This window comes from Cibotium barometz, chromosome 40, assembly GCF_041138505.1.
Source record: "Cibotium barometz isolate CiBa-2024 chromosome 40, ASM4113850v1, whole genome shotgun sequence".
NCBI lineage: Eukaryota > Viridiplantae > Streptophyta > Polypodiopsida > Cyatheales > Cibotiaceae > Cibotium > Cibotium barometz.
The window spans coordinates 35398736-35421414 of record NC_141085.1 but is presented as its reverse complement, the minus strand read 5'-3'; positions in this window follow the sequence as shown (position 1 = coordinate 35421414).

Here is a 22679-nt window from a genome sequence, read left to right as displayed (position 1 = left end):
GTTTAAGTAAAATTCTCTCTTATGAAGCTTAATGCAAAGATTCGAAATAATAAGAAAGGGACCAAGGTTAAACCCCTAGTATAGATGGCCTAAAGTACCTTATGGTTACTCTTAAGTAAAGTTATAGGAAAATAATCTTGCTTTTGAATCATTGTCTTTCCGAAACGATGATTTTTGTTAATGTGTGAATTCATTGAATAAAGGCTATGTCTCTTTTTATTGGATATACTGCTGGTTTATTGCTAACATGCAGGTACAGCTTCTCCCCCCCTTAGCTAACTCCGTGCTTGCCTGTGTAGCCGGGCGGAGGATATAGCGAGGCCGGGAGTCGGCCCAGGGCAATCCCCTCCTATGCCACTGGGAATTGGATTTCACCACCAGGGTGATGTATATATGCTGCCTAGTTCTGTGGGTCCAGGCTAGTGCGGTGACTTAACCCCCACCTCATGAGGAGACGTCCCCTCCGAAGGGCGAGAGGGTTTGGTACAAGCGGCAGTACCTGAGGGGGTGACAGGACGGCTTGGCTCTCATCGGCTGGTTGACGACGAGGGGAGACGGTCCGTGAGGTTTACCCAGCTGGTTGAGGCTGGAAGATCGAATTCTAGATCATCGGTGTCGTTGTGGTTGTGGTTGTGATTGGATTGTGGTTATGGTTATGGTTAGGGTTTGGACATGAAGTTTGGATTGGAATATCGGCCCGGTTCCAGGATCTTTGTATATATTTTTCACTGTAAGTATGTTTGTTGATTTCAATGTTATGCTAAGGACGATTTCTTTTAAGGAATCAAGTGTAATTAATTAACAAAGGAATTTGTTTTTAAGTGTTTCATAGTGTGGTAAGACGTAATTAGAAAATAATTGAACGGGTGAGTGTGTGGAAAGTGGGAGAATGGATGCCCTGACGGTACCATTCTAAGGATGGGTGGACCCGATCAGTCGGGTAGCTTTCTACTAGTCGTAACTTACGATACTTAAGGAATAGTAGAGTCACGAACAAGACTTATTTTAGGGGACGGAGCCAGCGGCCGTGCCTCATGAAATACGGGGGAAAAAGGCGTTGGCTTCCTTGAACCAAGTGTGGGTCTTGTTCCATCTCCACGCACATTCCGTACTGGGGATTAGAATTTCCTTTAGGATGACTACGCTTCCCCTGCGAGATAGAGTTAGGTCCGTCCGTTTGCTCGTAACCTCGTATTTCTACGAGATCGAGGTGTCGTCAATCGGAAAATAACACGAGACTTAACCGCCTATCAAAAGGATTTCCCCGCCCTACGGGTCGGGGTCCTTACACGTGGTATCAGAGCAGGTTTAGACTTGGGAGATTTTATATTGTATTCTCTTGTTGCTCTAGGAATTCTTGTTAAACTAATCTAGTTACGATGCAGGAGGACGAGATGGATCCCTATTCTCGCTTCCTGGTATTCCAATGCATGTTCATGACTGCTTGTCGCTCTTCCGAATTTGAGTTCCGTGACACTATGATGCACATTGTAGACAAGCTAACCCTTCCTCTTTACACTCGCATCGAAAGGGGATGGAACAGAGCTGAGTATTGGCATCGTCGATCTACCTATTTCATCATTCGAGCTGAGCACGTCGGCAATCTCACCAACGACTTGAGGCGGATCCGATATGCCGAGATGTTGCGGATGGTTCGCCTGTTCTGGTTTATTGGCACTCCTCGTAACACCTATGTCACTATCGATGGGAATCGCATGTTGCAGAATCGATGGGTTTATGATAGGGTGACTCAAGTTGTATCCCCTGATAGAGTAGCCGTTACCCGTCTTTCTAGACGAGGTTTACCTCCCCTACCAGAGACTTATCGAGTTCTTGAAACCATGGGAGAACCCCCCTACTTTTTCAATGCTACCACCGCAGATCTTTATTAGGTTCCCTAGAGGACTACCATGTAAATAAATAAGATTGGATTTAGTCCAATCCTTGTAAATGGCTTGGTTCACTTGTAAATATTAAAGCTTGGAATAAAAGGTTTTGATTTTCACACTCATTGTCTTATGTGTATTAAACTGCCTAAGTGACATGATTCTAAATTTAGCTTCATATTGATAACCAAGATCGTCAACTTCTTGCTCCCAATGCATTATATACAGATACACAGGAGAAGAAGCTTCTCCTCAAACAAATGCAACCTCCCTCATTTAATGGGGCAGGTTCAAAGATTGAAAGGGATGCAGAAGTTTGGATAGAAGCCATGGACGATTACTTTTCGGCTGCTGGTACAGGAATTGGGAATCAATCCATGCTTGCCAGATTCCGTCTTACCGGGGACGCCAAACTTTGGTGGAAGCAATGGTGCCGAGATAAGGGCGTCACTGAAGATACCCAAACTTGGTGTGACATTAAGCAAGCTGTGAAGGGCCGTTATCTTCCCCCATCTCATGAATCTATTAAGATGAACGAGTTCTTCAGCCTCAAGCAGCTTAGCTTAACCTTGGAGGAATACTACTCAAAATTTGTCACACTTGGCAAATATGCTCCACCTATGTCGATCACTCAACAAGTGGCCCGATTTTGCCAAGGGCTGAATGAACCTTTGGATTCTCGCCTTGAAGCAACTGAGGCCAACTACCTTGCAAGATGCTCTTACCCGAGCCAAACCTCTTGCTAAAGAAGTAAAGAGTGGTCAAACAAAGAAGAGAGTCTATCCTGAGTCTAACCCAAGGGGGCGCCTTCAGAGGAATTACCAATCGAATTTCCGCCACAACTCTATTGGTCAGTACCCCAATAATTTTATCCCCCGCAGTTATGCTAATTCCACTTCAGAATCCTATGGGGACCAAAGGTTCTTTTATTGCAATGAAGTTGGCCACTTCCGGAATGAATGCCCCAAACTTGCAAGACCCTCTCTCAATCCTAGTGTCATTCCTGCTCCACAAGGTGGCCGAGGAGTTCAAGGTCGTGGGACTCCTAATAACCGCCAGGCTGGACGAGGTAGTGGTGGACATGGTAGAGGTCGTGGAGTGACTGCCCGTGTCTGCTCTATGATTGGTGAACCGACTTTAGAGATGGAAGAAGAAGAGCAAGCCACCATTCATGCAGCTGTAGAACATCAAGGACCTAATCAGCAGTTTTCTATTATCCAAGCTCCGGCTACTTATCAAGGTAGATCTTTCCAGCTCTTGATTGATTGTGGTAGTACGCATTCATTTCTTTCTCCAAAATGCTTGCGTAAATTACAGTTAGATCAAAAACCAGCCCAAGCAATGATTGTTGAGTTAGCTAGTGGAAAAGAAGAAGTATCCTGACATTGTGTGGGAGATCTTGAATTTGAATTGGATGGTGAATCAACCCATGGGTATTTCAGAAGCTTACCATTAGGGATTTATGATGGAATCCTTGGTATGGACTGGTTAATTGCAAACAATGCTGACATTCACTGTGCTGAAGGAAGCATCACCTTTAAGAATATTCAAGGGCAGGTAGTATAAGTCTAGGGAAAAACAGGTAAACCCAAATTTCATTTGGTCAAAGCTAATCGCCTTCTTAAGGGAGTGCGCAAGGGCCAACAGATATTCCTTGTCAAACTCAACAAAGTAGAAGAAAGCAACCCAGATTTAGAACCCTCTTGGCTCGAGGAGTTTTCAGATATCTTTCCAGAGGAACTTACAAAACTACCCCCATCTCGAGAAGCAGATCATGGGATTGAGTTAATCCCTGGGGCTGAATCAGTTTCAAGGAGACCTTACAAAATGTCTCTTCCTGAAGCCATAGAGCTCAAGGAACAACTTAGGCAGCTCATTGAGCAAGGATTCATTCGCCCTAGTAATTCCCCATGGGGAGCGCCTGTTCTTTTCCAGAGAAAGAAGGATGGCACGCTTCGTCTTTGTATTGACTACCGAGGCCTAAACAAGCTCACTGTCAAAAACAAATACCCCATTCCTCGCATCGACGAACTTCTTGACAGACTTTATGGATCCAAAGTTTTCTCCAAGATGGATTTAAGGTCTGGCTACTATCAATTTAGGATCAAGGAATCAGATATCTCCAAAACCGCTTTCAATACCCGCTATGGCCACTATGAATTTACAGTCATGCCATTCGGATTAACCAATGCTCCCGCCACCTTCAACCGCTTGATGCAGGATATCTTGGATGAATTTGTCCTTGTCTTCTTTGATGACATCTTGGTCTATTCTCAGTCAAAAGAGGAACATGAGGAGCATTTACGCAAAGTATTGCAAGTACTGCGCGAACATAAGCTCTATGCCAAGAAAAGCAAATGTACCTTCTTCACTTCCCAAATTGAATATCTAGGGTTCATTGTCTCCTCAAAGGGCATCTCAGTAGACCCTGCCAAAGTCAAGGATATATTGGAATGGCCATCCCCTAGGACAGTCAAAGAAATCCGTGGGTTTCTAGGCAGCACAGGATGGTACAGGATCTTCATCAAGGATTATGCCAAGATAGCCGCACCCTTAACTGATCTCCTCAAGAAGGAATGTAAGATAGTATCATTACCAATCCACCAAATCAGTTTTAGCCAACTTAAGACTATCCTCACCTCAGCACCAGTTCTGAAGCTCCCTGACTTCACCAAAGAGTTTGAGGTTGTCACTGATGCTAGTGGCCTTGGTGGTGTCTTAATTCAAGAAGGAAGGCATGTGGTGGCTTACACTTCTTGTAAGCTTAAATCCTATGAAGTCAATTATGCCACCCATGATTTGGAACTCCTTGCAGTTGTTCATTGTTTCAAGTTATGGAGACACTATCTCCTAGGCCGTAAGTTTCTGCTTGTAACTGACCACCAGAGCTTAAAGTGGATCTTCACCCAGCCCAATCTCAACATGAGGCAAAGGAGGTGGATTGAGATTCTACAAGAGTTTGATTTTGATATCAAATTTCGTCTTGGAAAGGATAATGTTGTAGCAGATGCCCTCAGTCTCGCAAATCCTTCCTAAGTGCAATCTCTGTGCCAAATAACCCCATCCTAGAGAAGGTAAAGCAGGTTTCACCTCATGACCCTGATTACCAAAAGCTGGTAAGCCTAGTTCACAAGGAGGCACCCATAGAAAAGGAAAATGTATTGATCAAGGGATACACCCTCGATGATGAATGCCTCTACTTCATGCATAGGTTATGTATTCCCAAAGATCTTACACTGAAGAAGATGATCTTGTATGAAGCTCATGATAGCCCCGTAGTAGCAGGACACCCAGGTTATGCAAAAACCTTGAATGCCTTAAGGACAAGTTACTTTTGGCCTGGAATGAAGAGAGATATCCTTCAATACATCAGACAATGCCTTTCATGCCAAAGGATTAAAGCTGAAAGAATCAAAATGCCCGGGAAACTCCAACCTCTGGACATTCCTCAGATGAAGTGGGAATGTATCAGTATGGATTTTGTCACAAGTCTTCCCACAACACAAGGAGGATATGATTCTATTTTAGTAGTTGTGGATATGCTTACCAAAGTGACCCATATTATCCCAGTAAAGAAGACATTTAAATCTTCTGATATTGCCCGCCTTTTCATCAAGGAAATCTTTAGGCTTCATGGATTGCCAAAAAGAATAGTCAGTGAGACCGGGACTCTGACTTCACTTCAAAGTTCTGGACATCATTATTCCAGGCTATTGGAACACAACTTTGTTTCAGTACAGCTTACCACCCAGAAACAGATGGTCAAACTGAGAGAGTTAATCAGGTTATAGAAGACATCCTGAGAGCCTAATGTCGGCGTGAACCAAAGAAGTGGATTCAGTATCTCCCTCTAGTGGAATTCTCTTACAATACATCCTATCACCAAAGCATAGGGATGTCACCATTCAAAGCTCTTTATGGTCAGGAATGTTTATCCCCCTTAAATTTCTCTGACCCCACACTAAAGGTTGAAGCCTCTAGGATGATGCTTGAAGAAATGGAAGAACAAACCAAAGCTATTCGTAAGGATATTAAAGCCGCCCAGGATTGACAGAAGCATTATGCTGATACCAAAAGATCTGAAAGAATTTTCCAGCAAGGAGACAAAGTTTTTCTTCGAGCGCAGCCAAAGAAAAGTTCTTTATCTCTTGGAAAATTTAGGCAGCTGAGTCCAAGGTATTGTGGGCCTTATGAAGTCATCAAATGTTTGGGAAAACATGCCTACAAACTTCGCCTCCCAACCCACCTCAAAATCCATGATGTATTCCATGTAAGCTTACTAAAGCCATATGTGCCTCATCCTGATCATGTTCTTAGGGAACATTTAGTGGAATGGAAAGACTACCCTGAGGAGGATGCCACTTGGGAGGAAGAGTCAACCCTCCAAAAGAATTACCCAGAGTTCGTGCCGAGATGAGGACATCTCGAGTTCTTTTAGTAGGGAAGGATGTAACATACCCATTGTAAATAACAATGTACTTCCTTCAGAGTTGAAAAATATAACTTAGTTTGTCATTTTTACGATCAAAAAACTTCTATTTTTGGAAAATAAGCCATTTTTGCTTAGAAATTTATAATTTTGAATCCAAATTTAGAATCTACGCGTAATTTTATGCTTAAAATAGTTTTTTCTGAATAAAAAACGGGTACCCGGAATGGGTTTAATTAAGCTTTTAAGCCTTTAAATCTGCGAACTTCCGACCTAAAATAGTAACTATCCAAGCGTCTAATCAACGAACGGAACACGCCCCCATGGTCACGGGGCAAGGCCGGACATTTTCGTCCAAAAAATTTTGACCCCCCGGGACGACGGCGGGCGGCCGGCGTGGGCCCCACCATGGGCGCCGCCCGTGAAAAAACCGACAATCCACCCGGGACACCCAAGCGTGTACACGACCTAGACGCACCCTCCACCAGCACACCCCTACACGTACCCCCTCCTCCCAGAACCCTCTATCCACAGGTGTCGCGCTCTCTCTCTCTTGGGGACACCTCCACCCCCATGTGTCACACTTTCTCTCTCCTCGAGACACCTCCACCCCCAGGTGTCTCACGCCCACACTCTCTCCCGGACACCTACACCACCCAGGTGTCACTTTCCCGCACCCGGACGTTGTCGTGCTGTGGCACGTCTATGCAGTGAAAGCATGTTCGAGGAACAACTTATGTGGAATCTGGGCCCTGAGCAGCAAGGACAGATATGGAAGGTATCGACTCAGATACACTGGCATGGTTGATTTCTTTTGGGGTATACAGGGCATTTAGAGATGGGCCTTGGAAGCAGGCAGTAGAGCTGGGATACAAGCGATGTGCCAACTTATGTGCCCATGGTAAATAGAATGTCTGGCATGGAGTGTGGAGCCTGCTATGAAGCTCTGGCACTTATGGGGCCGCGTGTAAACCCGAAGTAAAAGGAGCAGCCAACCCTCTTAGTGTGGCCATCATTGAGCTTTAAAAATAATAATAAAAAAATAACAATAATACAAGTGGCCAACTTTGGAATGGCCACATGGAAGCCTTTTTTGCTGCCAGCGCAGAGCTCTAGAAGTTGGCGTGGAAGCGCAAAAGGGCCCGCCAGTGTATGGTGAAGCAGCTCGGGGACGTGCGCAGCCGCTAACGCGTGCAGAGGAGAGACTGATGAACCGCAGCTGAAACAGACGGAGGAGTTGTGTAGAGACTGGGGCCTCCTTTGTGAGGAGCAGTGAAGAGGTGTGTGCAGCTGCAACTGTAAAAGAAAGAAAGGTGGGGTTCTTGGGCGCAACAAGAGGGCGTGCAGAGGACGGACTGGTGATCTGCAGCAGCTGGCGAAGATTCGAAGTGGTGGCCGCCGGGTAGAGTGAAGAGTCCGCCTTGCAAAAGAAGGCTGCAGCAGCAGACGCCTTGTGATGAGTTGGGGGGCTCTCTGGTGATTGTGCAAAGACGGGCGACGGCTGGAGCTGGAGCTGGAGCTGCTGTGGAGCCTTGTTAGGTTGCCGCCTTGGTGTTTGGTTGATGGCAGGAGAGAGACAGAGCGTAGAGATGGCCGCCTCTCTGGTGAAGGACGCCTGGCAGGCAAAGAGAAAGCTGGTGTAGGCCTTGGTGATCGTGGGGAGCCAACGGAGAAGGAGACCTCCTAGCAAGAAACCTGGCGCTAAAGCCAGCGGCGGACTGGCTTCGAAGTGATGGGCTGGCGGCGCTGTGACGACTTTAATAGATGGCTTTTGTGATTTGAAGGGAGCCGGCACCTTGCAGAGGCGCAGTGGTGAGCGTGCAAGAAGAAGTCGCAGGAGAAAGTAGCCGGGCTCACGACTGAGAAGCTGGGCAGAGAGTGCCAAAGCGTGGGCAGGCGTGGTTGAAGCGCAAGAAGAGAGAGCGCAGCTCTGCAGATAGCAAAAAGTGAGGAGAGAAACGAAGAAGTGGCCGTGGTGAAAAACGGGCTGCTTACAGCGACTGAAGAAAAGAGAGGCGCTAAAGAGGAGTCGCTCTCGAGTGCTTGGTGGCCGTCGTGTAAAGAGGAGAAAGCTTCTTCGGGTGCAGGCAAGAAGTAGCCGCAGCCACACACAGAGGGGAAACCACCCTTGAGGTGACAGCGCAGGTGCTGGAGTCAGCCGGGAAGATAAAGTGAGGCTGACCACGTGTGGGAGCTAGTGGGACAAGCCATTGTGTGGTTGGCGACTGGGGAGACGCCCAGGTCATACACAGAAGGTGTCAAAGATTGCTGCAGGCTGCAGAGAAGGCCGCCGGAAGGTGTGGAAGTTGGAAGTAAGGCGCTAAGAGGAGAGTGATTGGGGAGGAGCAGCCACAAGGGCTGGGAGTTTGTTACAGTGCAGAGTGCCGCGTGTCTTGTGAGTTTGTTGTTTTTTTTCTCATGGGTATTGTTGCATCATCAATCATGTTCTACACACATATAGCATATGTTATGTGAATATCTTGTATGATGATGAATCTTTGATGATGATCTATGGAGATGTTGATGAGATCTCCTGCCATAAGTCTTGTATCGTCAAAGTTGATGATGAGTGTTTCTTGTATGAGTTGTTGAAAACATCCCATTGAATGTATGCCCGAGTGAAGAGATTGAGATAATACCATGCTATACCTTGTTCTATGACAAGCTGAGAAGACATTTAATGCTTGGGATTTGGAAGTTACTCTCACAGCCAGAAGCCTCGCACTTTCCCAGCGACACCGCCCACGTCACGACAGCTTTGGTGAACCCGACGTGAAACCGCTGGGGTGAGAGTACGTAGAGATGGCTAGCAAAATGGAGCATTTATATGCAGAGATGAAAGAGCTTGAAGAGCGGTTCAGGAAGATTGAAGAAGAAAAGCAAATTCAGGAAGAAGCGGTGGAAATTGCGGTGCAATTGGTATATAACAGGGTCAATATATTTGATGGTTTCGATCCAGAAAGCTATCTAAGGTGTTACGAGACAGAGATGAAGAATCAAGGGGTTCCTGAAAATATGATGATTGCATCTTTTGCATACCTTATAAGTCCTGATTTAAAATATGAAGTGATGGAACTAGCAGAGTATCACTCCAAACGATGGAGTGATTTTGCAGATGCACTTATTTATGCGAGTTCCAGGTATAATGTGAGCTGTGATAGTGTTCCAGCAACAATCCAAGCCAATTTAGAAGCGGTTGTCGATGCATGTCTTATGGAGGACAATCAATTGCTATTCAAGGCTGATACAGAGATTGTGGAGGCTGTTTATGCTAAATTGGGACTGCAAAAAGCCATTAGTGAGCAAAAAGGCCTTCACAGTGCCAAAAGGGATGCTTTGCTACAGCCTCATAAAGATGCAATGGGTGAACTCTGCAAGTATAATCTGTCTTCCTTGTTTGAGGGTGCAGACATACAGGGTCCTATGATCATACCAAATGATGTGTGTATGCCTATGCTTGAGGAGACACTTGATTCAGAGAGCTTCAGGACAGGTGCTCAAGACCCAATACATGAGGAAGAGGACATCGCTAATAGTTTCCTCTTGGGCTGTGAAGCATGTAAGCTGTGTAAACTTGAGAATTCTCATGACGAAAGTGCTCATTTGAAGGGTATTCCTCAGGCGTCGTACCATATGTGTGAAGAACAGCAGGAACCAATGCTTCTTGCTGAAAGCATGATTGCAGAGTTTGAAGATCTAAGACAAGAAGAAGATGCTATCATCATTGCATTCTTATCTGGTTATGATGCTTATAAGCAGGATGATGTACATGAATATGCATGCGAGGAAAATAAAATATTACAAGATGGGCCACAAGTAGGTGTGATTGATTTAGAGGGGGTGAGTGATATGGGTGATTCCAACAGTGATGTTGCTTCTGAAGCTGGTTGCCAAGGTTCTTTGGATTTGGGTTATCCTGGAATGCTAACTGGGTGTTCCAACAATAAACAGGGTGATGCTATGTCATCAGTGTCAGGGTTACCTTGCAACCACATTTGTGAGCAACAATCTCGAGCTTGGAAGCCTGTTTATGACGATGATTTGGAGAGGGAAATAGAATCTGTCTTTTTGGACCATACAGGGTTCAATGACATACAGATTCAAGAGTACTTGGGTGAGGGACCCATAATTCTAAGCCCATCTGCAGACAGGTATCAAGAAATACTGGGAGATAACATGCAGGATATGCAAAGTGTGGTCACAGAGCCTCAAGAGGCTGCATATGAGCAACCAAATGGATATAGTTATGGGGGTATGAATGTTCATGATAGTCAACATGTGGGATTGCAAGGTGATAATGGCTCCAATGCGATTGATCCTGGATTGGATGCTATCTTAGATGATGCATTGGATGATTTCATGGTATATAATAGATCCCCATCAGCTTTGGGCTCTTCTATGCTTGATGCTAGTCAACTGTTGGTTGCAAGTGAGGATGTGCAGGTGTTATGTAAGTCAAATGATTGTGATGAGATTGATCCAGAGCTGGAGGCTATTATCGATGATGCCTTGTTGGACTTTGTATGTGTTGATGGTGTGGATGCTTTGCATACTTTGCAACGGCCTAAAGAAGAGGTATATAATAGCATAGAGGAAGCCGATGAAGACCATGCTTTTCCGTCTTTGGATGAGAAGAATGAATGTTTGTCAGTGGGTGAGCTGGATCCAGGCAAGGTAGATTTGGATGGGATGTTACCAAGTGTGTGTTCCATGCTGTTAATGCAGTTGTTATTTGGTGTGGCCATACAATATGTGGTGCAAAGGCTTCAAACATGGCCTGAGGAAAATTTTGAAGCAAATCATTTTGAAGAGCATCCCACTTTGAATGATGAGGGTAATTATGCATATGCAGGGAATCTAAGTGAGGATAGGGCTTCATATGAGCAAAGGATATGGCACATATGCCAAAAGCGATTGGTATCTGATCCAGGTGGGAAAGCAGAACCATTCAGATGTGATTGCTAAGATATAAATATCTTGCAGGCTAGGGGGTAGGTTAAGATGTCATGCTATGTTCCAACAAAGGATAACCCCTTGTGAGTGGCACTATGTATATTCTTCTACTGTTTCATGTTTACTAGGGTGATACCAACTGGGTCAGGTTTGACAGGGTTTAAGACGCCTAGTTGGATGCTTGTACATATACCAATGTTGGTGTGCAAATAATGCATGGACACTGAATTCCAGGACTTGTGTGGCGCATACCGGAGGATGTGCAGGTTTAGAGGGGGTGGATGTCGTGCTGTGGCACGTCTATGCAGTGAAAGCATGTTCGAGGAACAACTTATGTGGAATCTGGGCCCTGAGCAGCAAGGACAGATATGGAAGGTATCCACTCAGATACACTGGCATGGTTGATTTCTTTTGGGGTATACAGGGCATTTAGAGATGGGCCTTGGAAGCAGGCAGTAGAGCTGGGATACAAGCGATGTGCCAACTTATGTGCCCATGGTAAATAGAATGTCTGGCATGGAGTGTGGAGCCTGCTATGAAGCTCTGGCACTTATGGGACCGCGTGTAAACCCGAAGTAAAAGGAGCAGCCAACCCTCTTAGTGTGGCCATCATTGAGCTTTAAAAATAATAATAAAAAAATAACAATAATACAAGTGGCCAACTTTGGAATGGCCACATGGAAGCCTTTTTTGCTGCCAGCGCAGAGCTCTAGAAGTTGGCGTGGAAGCGCAAAAGGGCCCGCCAGTGTATGGTGAAGCAGCTCGGGGACGTGCGCAGCCGCTAACGCGTGCAGAGGAGAGACTGATGAACCGCAGCTGAAACAGACGGAGGAGTTGTGTAGAGACTGGGGCCTCCTTTGTGAGGAGCAGTGAAGAGGTGTGTACAGCTGCAACTGTAAAAGAAAGAAAGGTGGGGGTTCTTGGGCGCAACAAGAGGGCGTGCAGAGGACGGACTGGTGATCTGCAGCAGCTGGCGAAGATTCGAAGTGGTGGCCGCCGGGTAGAGTGAAGAGTGCGCCTTGCAAAAGAAGGCTGCAGCAGACGCCTTGTGATGAGTTGGGGGGCTCTCTGGTGATTGTGCAAAGACGGGCGACAGCTGGAGCTGGAGCTAGAGCTGCTGTGGAGCCTTGTTAGGTTACCGCCTTGGTGTTTGGTTGATGGCAGGAGAGAGACAGAGCGTAGAGATGGCCGCCTCTCTGGTGAAGGACGCCTGGCAGACAAAGAGAAAGCTGGTGTAGGCCTTGGTGATCGTGGGGAGCCAACGGAGAAGGAGACCTCCTAGCAAGAAACCTGGCGCTAAAGCCAGTGGCGGACTGGCTTCGAAGTGATGGGCTGGCGGTGCTGTGACGACTTTAATAGATGGCTTTTGTGATTTGAAGGGAGCCAGCACCTTGCAGAGGCGCAGAGGTGAGCGTGCAAGAAGAAGTCGCAGGAGAAAGTAGCCGGGCTCACGACTGAGAAGCTGGGCAGAGAGTGCCGAAGCGTGGGCAGGCGTGGTTGAAGCGCAAGAAGAGAGAGCGCAGCTGCAGATAGCAAAAAGTGAGGAGAGAAACGAAGAAGTGGCCGTGGTGAAAAACGGGCTGCTTACAGCGACTGAAGAAAAGAGAGGCGCTAAAGAGGAGTCGCTCTCGAGTGCTTGGTGGCCGTCGTGTAAAGAGGAGAAAGCTTCTTCGGGTGCAGGCAAGAAGTAGCCGCAGCCACACACAGAGGGGAAACCACCCTTGAGGTGACAGCGCAGGTTCTGGAGTCAGCCGGGAAGATAAAGTGAGGCTGACCACGTGTGGGAGCTAGTGGGACAAGCCATTGTGTGGTTGGCGACTGGGGAGACGCCCAGGTCATACACAGAAGGTGTCAAAGATTGCTGCAGGCTGCAGAGAAGGCCGCCGGAAGGTGTGGAAGTTGGAAGTAAGGCGCTAAGAGGAGAGTGATTGGGGAGCAGCAGCCACAAGGGCTGGGAGTTTGTTACAGTGCAGAGTGCCGCGTGTCTTGTGAGTTTGTTGTTTTTTTTCTCATGGGTATTGTTGCATCATCAATCATGTTCTACACACATATAGCATATGTTATGTGAATATCTTGTATGATGATGAATCTTTGATGATGATCTATGGAGATGTTGATGAGATCTCCTGCCATAAGTCTTGTATCGTCAAAGTTGATGATGAGTGTTTCTTGTATGAGTTGTTGAAAACATCCCATTGAATGTATGCCCGAGTCAAGAGATTGAGATAATACCATGCTATACCTTATTCTATGACAAGCTGAGAAGACATTTAATGCTTGGGATTTGGAAGTTACTCTCACAGCCAGAAGCCTCGCACTTTCCCAGCGACACCGCCCACGTCACGACAACGTCCACCCTCCAGCACCTATAAAAGGACCCTCCCAGCCCCCTTCTCCAGACAAGCCCCTAGCAAGGCCCTACGCGCAAGCCCTCCCTCAAGCTCTAGGACATGTCCTACACTCTTCCCCCCCGTGTGAATAGACTTAAAGTGTGCTTCTCCTCCAACCCTTGCCTTACTCTTCCCTAGGCCTCCCCGTACACTCTTCTCAAGAGCTCTCCAGGTTAAGGACACCCTCTCAATTCCCCCCCCCCATATGCGGCGACTTAAACTTAGGCTAAGAGGTCATTCCTACCCATAAGCCCAACAAGCTTTTCCTACCCCAAACGGACTCCGTTTGAACCAGTAGAATTCTCTCTTTTCTCTCCAAGTTCCCAACCTCTTATATTCACCCCCTTCTCTCTATCCTCTTAAAACTCTAGTGCTCCTATGGCACCGAAACGCCGCCGAATTGAAGAACCACGCGCTACCCAAGGAGGGAATGAAGCGAATCACGTCCCTGCAATCGACTTCGCCCCTCGTGAAGTGAATAGGCATGAAAACGATAACCAGGTTGGTCATTTAACAAGTTTAAGTAAAATTCTCTCTTATGAACCTTAATGCAAAGATTCGAAATAATAAGAAAGGGACCAAGGTTAAACCCCTAGTATAGATGGCCTAAAGTACCTTATGGTTACTCTTAAGTAAAGTTATAGGAAAATAATCTTGCTTTTGAATCATTGTCTTTCCGAAACGATGATTTTTGTTAATGTGTGAATTCATTGAATAAAGGCTATGTCTCTTTTTATTGGATATACTGCTGGTTTATTGCTAACATGCAGGTACAGCTTCTCCCCCCCTTAGCTAACTCCATGCTTGCCTGTGTAGCCGGGCGGAGGATATAGCGAGGCCGGGAGTCAGCCCAGGGCAATCCCCTCCTATGCCACTGGGAATCGGATTTCACCACCAGGGTGATGTATATATGCTGCCTAGTTCTGTGGGTCCAGGCTAGTGCGGTGACTTAACCCCCACCTCATGAGGAGACGTCCCCTCCGAAGGGCGAGAGGGTTTGGTACAAGCGACAGTACCTGAGGGGGTGACAGGACGGCTTGGCCCTCATCGGCTGGCTGACGACGAGGGGAGACGGTCCGTGAGGTTTACCCAGCTGGTTGAGGCTGGAAGATCGAATTCTAGATCATCGGTGTGGTTGTGGTTGTGATTGGATTGTGGTTATGGTTATGGTTAGGGTTTGGACATGAAGTTTGGATTGGAATATTGGCCCGGTTCCAGGGTCTTTGTAAATATTTTTCACTGTAAGTATGTTTGTTGATTTCAATGTTGTGCTAAGGACGATTTCTTTTAAGGAATCAAGTGTAATTAATTAACAAAGGAATTTGTTTTTAAGTGTTTCACAGTGTGGTAGGACGTAATTAGAAAATAATTGAACGGGTGAGTGTGTGGAAAGTGGGAGAATGGATGCCCTGACGGTACCATTCTAAGGATGGGTGGACCCGATCAGTCGAGTAGCTTTCTACTAGTCGTAACTTACGATACTTAAGGAATAGTAGAGTCACGAACAAGACTTGTTTTAGGGGACCGAGCCAGCGGGCGGCCGTGCCTCATGAAATACGGGGGAAAAAGGCGTTGGCTTCCTTGAACCAAGTGTGGGTCTTGTTCCATCTCCACGCACATTCCGTGCTGGGGATTAGAATTTCCTTTAGGATGACTACGCTTCCCCTGCGAGATAGAGTTAGGTCCGTCCGTTTGCTCGTAACCTCGTATTTCCACGAGATCGAGGTGTCGTCAATCGGAAAATAACACGAGACTTAACCGCCTATCAAAAGGATTCCCCCACCCTACGGGTCGGGGTCCTTACAGTGGCTATGTTAGGTTGAATGTCCCTACACACAAGGTGAGCACAATTCTCTCATGTGTGTATTTCCTTGTAATCATGAGTGTGGCTTTACAAGTGCTTTTTTTGTTTTTCGAGCCGAGGTCAGAGACGAGCTGAATCATTTTGAGACTCAAACAGAGAAATGCTTTTGTCAATAGCTTTGTCATCCCCAGTCTCAGGAGACGGTTTCGCTACTTCCTTAAGGCATTTCCTAGGAAGACCCATGAAATGGGCACAACAACAGCGACCAAGTACTCTCTCGGAGGAGCCCATGTATTGTGGGACTTGCCACCTAGCGCACCCACTTATAACTGTGTATACTCGGCGGATTTTTGGATAGGAATTGCCCTACCTAAATTGGGCATCGACTTGAACTTTACAAGTGCTTAGTTTCTTTTATAGTGTGTCTACATGGTCTCAGGCCACAATACAAGGCATTCAAGACGTTCATTCAGAATCGGGAGAACATTCCCAACTTCATAGATTTGGTGTCAATGTTGATCATTGAAGAGAAGAATTTGGGTGATGATCAACAGTCTTCACAAAACAAAAACAGTTCAGAGTAGCAGGCCTTCTACACACAAGTGCAAGTAGAGGACGAGGTAGAGGTCATGGACATGGCCAAGGTGGTGGCCGAATAGGTAATCAGAATTATGGTTAGCAAAACAGCAAACAGTCCCAGGATTCATAACAACAACACACAAGTGGAAGAGGTCCGTTTAGAGGCAGGGGGAGTCAAAGAGGTCGTGGTAATTGGCAAAGGCAACATAATGATACACGAGGCTGTTTTTAGTATGGTAAGCCTAGACATGTGCAGATAGATTGCTATAAGAAGGAGAGTGACATGCAAGATGGAAAAGTGTAGCAAAACAACTATGCGTCCCCTAGCAGAAATAATGAGGATAATGAGAGGTTATGCAACATGTAGTTAATGCTGTGTTTGGAAATGATGTAGCAGCATGTAAGGATGATGTATGGTATGTTAATTCAGGTGCTTCGAACCACATGACAAGTCATGGTGAGTGGTTCAAGGAAATGAAGAGTCTTGAAAGACCAGGTTTTATTGAAACAGGGGATGACACTGCTCATCCGATTGCCCATGTTGGAGATGTGCCATTGTCTATGCAGGATGGTAAGGTGAAGTATCTTGCATATGTACTTCATGCTCCGAACATTATAAAGAATTTGATTTCAGTTGGCCAGATGATTAAGTAGGGTTTGCAGGTCCGGTTTAACCCTAATGGCTATTATATAGAAGACTTTAAAGATAAGTGCAGGTTGGTTGTAAAAGGCAACAGAGTGAGCAGAATGCTTACATTGAATGTAAATATGCCTGAAGTGAGTGCTGCAATGTTTGCAATTAGTTCAGGAGTTGTTGCAGATATAGACATTTGGCATGTAAATGTGCCAAAGAATGAAGTCTATGTAGAGACTAAAGAAATTGTGGATAGGGCTACCTAAGTTTAAAGTTGAAGGTATACAAAAAGTATGTGAAGCCTGTCAATCTGGAAATAAAAAAAGCATGTATTTTCACATGATAGAAATGTGAATAGGAATGTACTAGATTTTGTGCATTCAGATGTATGGGATCCTACCCAAGACTATGTCTATGGGTGGTTGTAGGTACTATGTAACATTCATTGATGAGACCACACGAGGAAAGTGTGGGTGTATTTCATGAAGGAGAAGAGTGAAGTTTTCACTCATTTTCAAAATTTAGAGTGAGGCTGAAAAATAGACAGGAAAGCATGTGAAGTGCCTAAGGTCACATGGAGGGGGAGAATACTTCACCAAACAATGAGTTCTCTGAATTCTTACAAAAGAATTGCATTGAGAGACAATTTACATGTAGATACACTCCGCATTCAGAGATAATTTACATGTAGATACACTCCGCATCACAATGGAGTTACTGTGAGCAAAAAAACAAGCATATTGTAGAGATAGCACGAGCATTGATATGGCATAGAAGAATATGCTGCATAGCTATTGGGTTGAGGCTGTGTCTACAGCAGTTTATATCATGAATAGGACAGCTACTGCAGCCATACATGATGTAACTCCAGAGGAGAAGTTTACTAGCAAGAAACCTGATTTGTCTCACTTGAAAGTTTTTGGATGCATCGCATATATGCATGTGCCAGATGAGTTGCATACTAAGCTGGATCCAAAGGTAAAAAAATGTGTGTTTATTGCATATTCCCTTGAGAAAAAGGGATATAGATGCTATAATCCTACTACACATGAATTGAGGGTAAGCAGGGATGTTGTATTTGATGAGATGAGTAGTTGGTATGCTGCTGAAAAAGATGTTGTAAGTAAAAACGTGGTTGCACAGAATGCGTGTCAGAATCACAGTCATTGAGTAGACCAGGATAGTCCTCATCGAGCGATTCTATTGATAGGCCATGGAGTGGAAGGCTACATCATAATACCAGTCCTCGAAATGTAGTTGGTACATCACATAAAGATAAAGAGAAAGTGGTTGAGCCCCTTGGTATGCCTGATATTTCTGTAGGGAATTCTCTTGCTGATGGAGAGTCTAATGGCTCAGAGATGAGCCCTGATGAGGAGCTTGGGATTCCAGCAATGCGGACATCTGGTGTGAAGAAAGCTATAGAAGCCATGAATGTATAATTACAAAGATCTGGAAGAGTCAAAAACCCTATGCAGAGGTTGACTTATGATGGTTATGTGGCACATCACTATGCTTATATGGCAAAAGTTATGCAAGTTGTAGAGTCCACATTTTTTTATGAGGTTATTGGAAATGTGTGTTTGGAGAAAGCTATGGATGAGAAGATGGATGCATTATATAGAAATGAGACTTGGGATTGGTGCCATTGCTTGAAGGCAAGAAAGCTTACTCATTATAAGTGGGTGTATAAGGTGAAACATAACAGTGATGGTATCATAAGTAGGTACAAGGCTAGATTGGTAGCCAAAGGATATGCGCAGACACATGGGATTGATTATGAGGAGACATTTGCCCCGGTTACAAAGATGGCAACTGTGAGAGATGTGATTGCGGTGGCTGCAGCTAAAGGCTAGTTTGTACATCAGATGGATGTAAAAAATGTGTTCTTGCATGGTGACTTGCAAGAAGAAGTGTATATGGATCAACCACCTGGTTTTGAGGATACAAGTCACCTCGAGTATGTATGTAAGCTTTGTAAGGCTTTGTATGGGTTGAAGCAAGCTCCACGAGCATGGCATGACAAGATTGTTGAGTATCTTGTCACTATTGGTTTTCAGATGCAGATCACTCTTTGTATGTGCGCAAGAGTGATAAGGGTATTGTGATCATCACCATTTATGTAGATGATCTTATTGTTGGGGGTGACAACTTGGATGATCTTATTGTTGGGGGTGACAACTTGGATAAGATTGAGGGTATTGTGATCATCACCATTTATGTAGATGATCTTATTGTTGGGGGTGACAACTTGGATGAGATTGAGCATGTGAAAATTCTTCTCACAAGGAAGTTTGAGATGAAGGATTTTGGAGATCTGCACTACTTTTTGGGAATTGAGGTCAGTTGCATACCTGATGGTATTTGGCTATCACAAAGACATTATGTATTGGACATGTCGTCCAAGTATGGGATTATTGATTGTAAGTCAATCTCGGTGCCATTAGATCAAAATGGGACGCCCTTTGTTGCAACATGGGTGACAATGATGATGGTGAGGGGATGGCAGTGTTAGTGGAGTAGTGGCTACGACGGTAATGGATTGTGGGGCAAAGGCGGCGAAGCAGTGGTGTTGATGGCAATGGTTTTGAAAAATGAAGAAATGGCGGTGAGGTGAGATGGGGCTTATGCGAGATACTTGTTTGAGAGTGTGATTAGCTTTTTGGTGGAGCAAGAGAGATCTCAAGGCATGCTATAATTAAAATTCAAAAATGGTTTACCAGAATAACATATCCCTAATAAGAGGAAATAAAATAGCACACTGATACCAATTGACGGAAGAGATTTTTGAGATTTCCTTAGCACCATAATCAGAGAGAGAGAGAGAGAGAGAGAGAGAGAGAGAGAGAGAGAGAGGAGCAGTTAGAGATAGTGAGTGAGAGAGAGAGAGAGAATAAGTGCAAGCTCACTTGAAGAAAGCCTATTGCATTACTAGAAGGTAATTATACAATGGTTGGAGAGTGTGCCTATTTATAGGCCTTTAGGATGTAAAAGATCTTATTTGAGAAGCTTGTGGAAGCTTCTTCTAATTTCTAGATTTTTCTAGACTAATGTAGATTATTCTAGAAATGCCTCGAATGATCTAGATGCTTCTAGAGTGCTCTACATAATTCTAAATTTGTCTAGAAGTTAAGTCTATGATAAATTAGTAAATGTTAGATAGGTTTACTTTTACCAATTTACCATTAATTAATTACTTTTACTAGATTAAAAGTAGAGTGTGTTCACATGGGACACTATAGCCAAAAATTAACACTAGAGTGGTCAAGGTCATTCATAAGAGAGGAGATAAAAAAGACTTAAACAATTGGAGGCCAATCACTATTCTTAACACAACCTACAAATTTTTTGCTAAAGAGTTGTCATAGCAGTATGGGAAGGTTTTGAGTATGCCTCTGAATCTCATAAGGATTTTGTCTTCTTCAAGATTGATTTTGATAAGGCAAGTATCCATCCTCACCTGGAATCATGCCAGCACCCATGACCAATCTAGTCGTTTTTGGTCAAGCTTGGGGAAGGGAAGTAGCGGATAGCATGAAGGACTCCAAGCAAACCAAGACTAATAAAGCATCCCAAATAACCAAAATGTCCCATAATTCAATGGGTGATGGCGGTGCTAAAGGCACTTGGAGGTGTTTGACCAAGTGTGCGAGTCCTTAGGAGAAAGGAATGAGCTAAGCAAGTGCAATGCATTTAGCCTTACACTAGATGGTAAGTCTAGGGATTGGTTTAGAGCTCTTAGGGGGCTAAGGAGCGCATTGATTTGACAAACCTCAGGAGATTATTTGTAAAGAAATTTATGCGAGAAGGGTTGCTTTGGGGTATTAGTTACACAACTTCAAAAGGCTAAGAGGGGGCTGAGAGGAGTGAGGGAGAGTCTATTATAGACTTCATAAGTCGTCTCAAGCACCTAAATTCTTGTTGTGCTCCACATGAATGATTTTTAAGCAATAAATTAATGGATTTATTTATTAATTGTTTAAAATATGAGGAGATATATAATGTCTTGGTGATTGGAGGGATCACAAATTGGGATGATGTCATGGGAAAATGCCATACAACTTGAGGATAATCTTATGATAAGAGGGTCAAAAGTCTCCACAGACACCAAATCCATTGCCTCTCAAGCCTTTGGACATAGCCCAATGACTATTGAACCCTTTGCCAAAGATCAAAATGTGGGGGAGATGTCTATGTAAGACCTAAGGTTGTCTTACACGCCCTGAAAACTAATCGATCCCCTCAGAATGTACATATGTACCCTTAGAGGGAGCATCAATGGTGTTCAATTTGTTATGGAGGTCATAGTAGTAGTGAACGGCCCACCTTTAGGATAAAGTTTAATGAAATTTGCAGTTTTCGTGGAAAATATGGTCATGAAGCTAAATATTGTCTTGCATGACAAATGGCTTTGGTGAACAAAGCCCAACTTGCTTTACCAGCTCCGCAACAATCACAAGCCATAGTTCCTACGACTCTAAACTAGACACCAGTTGAACAACCGCAGCCAATCCAGAGGGGACATTACATTGCACCCAATCAAGCGTTATCTCCCCCAGTCTTAGGACCACAACCACCACCACCTCCTAGGATCACACCATGGAATCAGTTGGGTTGTGACGAAACCGTTGAGAATTCCGATTATGACAGAAGCTGAATTGGCTGTTCCATAAATGGGAAGGCCTCAGAGGTATTCCTAGAGTATTTCATTGAAGATCCTAGAGGAGGAATAAAGCCAGTGTATCAACTAGGGGCTATAGGTAGGAGCTCATCTGATAACTAGTGAGAACTTAATCAAGTGGCTAATCATACCACACTATCACTTTATCTTGGAATAGGGGTTATCGTAGCGGTGATTCCACTGACAGCAGCGAATCACACATTCTGAGCGTGAAAGTCTTTTCAAAATGATTCAAGGAGTCAACGCAAGAAAGCACGGAGGCAACGATATAGGGCTAATTGGCATTGTCGAAGAGATGAGAATATATCTACTACCCATTGGCTCCAATATGTTGGTGCTTTTGATGCTCATTACAAATTTGTCGATAATTGGGGTGAAGAGCTAAACAAAATCATGTGGTGTATGCCACCTCCCACTGATTTTACTAAGATAGATACACCAAAAGAACCCAAATTCAAGGAACTCAAATTAAGCGGCACAGTAGAAATAAAGAGTTGGATGAGGAGAAAAGAAGGTCCAAGAATGAAACACAATCTCTAGAAGAGAATGTTGCTACCGACTTGCACTCCGTACCACCACATTTTAAAATGTTTACCATTAGGGATTGCAAGATAGTTTATGCAAGTGCACAATAACAGTCTTCTAGTGAGGGAAATTTGTCTATGATGGACTTGTAGAAGTAAAAACGAGGTAGACCTGGGTGAGCCTGGAGACGATCCGAAGCCAATCTACATATCTTCAAACCTCATGGAAGAAGACGAAGTTGAGCTTGTAGCTCTCCTAAAGGAGTTTAGGGATTGTTTTGCCTAGACATATCATGATATGAATGGAGTTCCCTCTTTGGTTGTCCAACATGGGGATGGTCACCGAGGGAGCTTGGTGGAGGAGATTTTTTTGGCTACCCTCTCTCTCTACTTTGAACAAGCTCTCTCTAACTATTCCCACCACCATCTCTACCCACCACCTCCCAGCCTAGCTCCCACTCCATCACTAACCTTTCTTCTCCCTTTCTCTATGTATCTATTACCATCTTCTCTTCCTCTCCTCTCTCTCTCCAACCATCTCACATCTCTCTGTTGCTTCTCTATCTCTCCCTTGTCTCTCCAACCATCTCACATCTCTCTCTCTCTCCCCCTTGTCTCTGTCTCCCCTCTCTCTCTTTCTCTCTCTCTATATCTTTCTCTTTGCTCACTCTCTCTATCTACCATCTCTCTCTCTCTCTCTCTCTGTGTATCCTTCTCTTTTCTCACTCTCTCTATCCTCCCTCTCTCTATCCTTCTCTTTTCTCACTCTCTGTATCTTCCTCTCTCTTTCTCTCTCTCT